Raw genomic sequence first — 2,687 nt, 5'->3', positions numbered from 1 at the left:
TTAACTTAATCCTAAAAGCAATCACTGGAACAGGCATTACACTCATTATTTCACAAATAAGTAAACTTTGGCTCAGAGAGCATGAGTCATTTGCCTAAGGTCACACAGCTCATGCATCCAAGCCTGACTTCATATGCTGCTTGGCACAACTTGTTGATGGCCCTGAAGTCCATCCAAGTTCAACGTGGAAAGTGTATTTGAGAGCCTATTTTCCTGTGTTTTTGTTGTTCTTCAAAAGTCATATGTAATATTTGAAATATATGCACATATAATGTTTTAGACTAAAGTAAAAATGAAAACTAAGAGTTTGTTTTCATTTTCCCAGGTAAACATCAACTAACCGTTGAAGTATCTGGCCAATGTTATCAGATTCTGGCCTGAAACCAGATCCCAGGAATGAATCAGAGCTGATGTAACGTGCATCTCAGCAGAGCTATGATGTGGTCCCAGGTGCACTGAACTTTTCGATATGAAATCAGATCTCCACACTCGTCCCAGGTGAGTAATTACGACGCCATGAGCTAGGCATTTGGATGTAGTTCAAAGAGCTGAGAGCAAGCTGCGAAAACCCAGGGAAGGCCATCCGTGGGTCCCAAGAGATGGCCCGACTCCTCCCGGACTTGCACAAAGCTGATGGGGGCCTGGTGGGAAACCCAGGAGCCCAGGACTTCTCTTTTTCCCGAAACAGCAGGGGTGAGCGCGTGACCTCTGGGATGGTGAGTTGCAGAACATCTGCCGCCAGGGCTCCCTGGAAGGAGGGACCTATCTCCCCTTCAAACTGGGAGCTCTCTCCTCTGCTAAGAGGGCTCGGGTTGGGTCAGCGGGCCCAGCCTGCGGTGCTGTTGGGGGACAGTGGTAGAGTGTGGGGGGGCGGAGGAGGGGGGAGCCTGGGCTGAACACGCGGGCCACAGTGGCTGACCCAGCCGGGCTGGCCAGGGAACGGTCGGTGCACAGGCCAGCGCCAGGGCCAGCGAGGGAAACTTAGAGCAGCTTCCGTGCTTTGTGCCCAGGAAGGACTAAGGTCAGAGCCGCTGCCCAGGGAGAGAGGGAGCGAGTTGGTCAGTGTAACGTCTACACACAGCAGAGACGAACGGACGGAAAAGGGCCTGGAGTCCCTCACTCCAAGAAGGCCCATTCTTCTCCCCAGAGAACACGTGAATCCGTTGAAAGAATTCCTTGTCCTGAGCTTCACCTGCGGCTTTAACTGCCCCAGACTGGTTCCGTTTTTGCCCTTACTTAAAGTAAGTGGTTACTTTCTAATGAATACACAGCCTAGGCAGGTAGTGTAGTTTGGGCCACTAAAAGGGGAGGTGACAGACACTTCACACTGAGTTTCCCAGAGCAGTTAGAAGTGGCTCTGCAGGTGAGCAGGCTGAGGACTCAGCCCCCAAGCCTGGAGCCCCCTAGGCCAGAGCCCAGACATACCATGGCAAAGACGGGGGGGGGGGGGGGGGGGGGGGGTTCTGCCTGTCCCTCAGGTGGAATCACCCAGGGAAGCTGCCCTGGGGTCATTCACAGGAAGCCCCGTCTGGGTCCTGGAACCCTCCCTCTAGAGCTGACTGGAGCAGAGGAAGACGCACCTCCAGGGGCTCATCAGGACCCTCGGATCCAGCTCCCTGCAGGAGCCACGTGACTCGGGTGGCCCAGTGCAAAATGAAAATGTGGATCCTCTTGTTCAGAAGTTGGGGAAAGTAAATGCAATAAAATGTGAACCCTTCCCCTTTACTCCTGTCGACTTGTTGTGGTATTTTTTATTTGCTGTCTAATGTTATTTTTAGTAAAGTAAAACTGAAAGTTTAGGTTAGAAGCGTAAACTTTGCCATTACTCTTTATACTGTGCAATTTCAGCTTTAAAAGCAAATATAAGTACATCTATCTCATATGCAGATCTCCAAATTACAGGGTTTGTATTTGGGAGCTCACAATTTCATATAAATTGGGGGTTTACTGGATCGTAGGAAATGCTGAGAAACGTCAGCTCTACTGGTTCTGCCTCACTTCTTGATACACAGGCGCTTGCTGACGGTTGGGGTGGGGTGGAAAGGGAGGAGATTTTCCTCTTTTGCTCTTTCCCTCCGCGTCCTGACTGTCAGCATAGTGGTTGCTAACCCAGAGAAGCCACGTGACTAAGAACCTGCTGGGGTTCCTCGGTCATCTGTGGTTCTCACAGGGCACGGGCGTCCCCCGCCTTCCGAGGAAGATCCGGATCCTACAGGAAGCATGGCCACTCAGGCCACCTGCGCCCCCCTGCCTGCTCAGTCACAGTAACTTGCTGGCTGGGTAAATGTCTAAGGTATTGGCACAGAACCATAGAGACAATAAAATTTCACTTGTCTACTGGGTTTATTTTATTTATTTATTTATTTATTTTTTGCTGGCACTTTGTGTAGCTTGTGATACGTAAAGATACATGTCAATTTTTTTTAAAAAAAAATTGTACCTTTTTTAGTAACAACTCTTAATATTGATATGTTTCATCACAATAGTTAAGAATTCATGTTTGTCTTCAGGCTTTGTGTTCAAGATCTAAGCTGAGAGTTTGCTGGGTAATAATACCCCAGCTTGTGATTTAAAATTAGATTTATTTGTTTATAAAATATGTAAACCTAACATGTCACATATGTAAAAGTAACTGAATCAAATGTTCAAGTAGTTTAAAAATTAAATGGAGGCAAAATTTCCCCTTC

The 2,687-nt window shown here is 48.2% G+C and overlaps 1 long non-coding RNA gene across 2 annotated transcripts; it reads left to right on the top strand.

Annotated features, from left to right (window-relative positions):
- Positions 1 to 552: 552 nt before the first annotated feature.
- Positions 553 to 1,676, top strand: LOC139707692 (uncharacterized). Of its 2 annotated transcripts, none has more exons than XR_011709152.1 (3): positions 553 to 716; positions 1,011 to 1,241; positions 1,554 to 1,676. It is a non-coding gene; the product is annotated as an uncharacterized lncRNA (long non-coding RNA). The 2 variants fall into 2 exon arrangements; XR_011709153.1 differs by having other exon boundaries at positions 1,519 to 1,676.
- Positions 1,677 to 2,687: the final 1,011 nt, after the last annotated feature.

This window comes from Marmota flaviventris, chromosome 11, assembly GCF_047511675.1.
Source record: "Marmota flaviventris isolate mMarFla1 chromosome 11, mMarFla1.hap1, whole genome shotgun sequence".
NCBI lineage: Eukaryota > Metazoa > Chordata > Mammalia > Rodentia > Sciuridae > Marmota > Marmota flaviventris.
The sequence above is the reverse complement of the archived record's forward strand: the minus strand, read 5'-3'. Positions and strand labels throughout refer to the sequence as shown.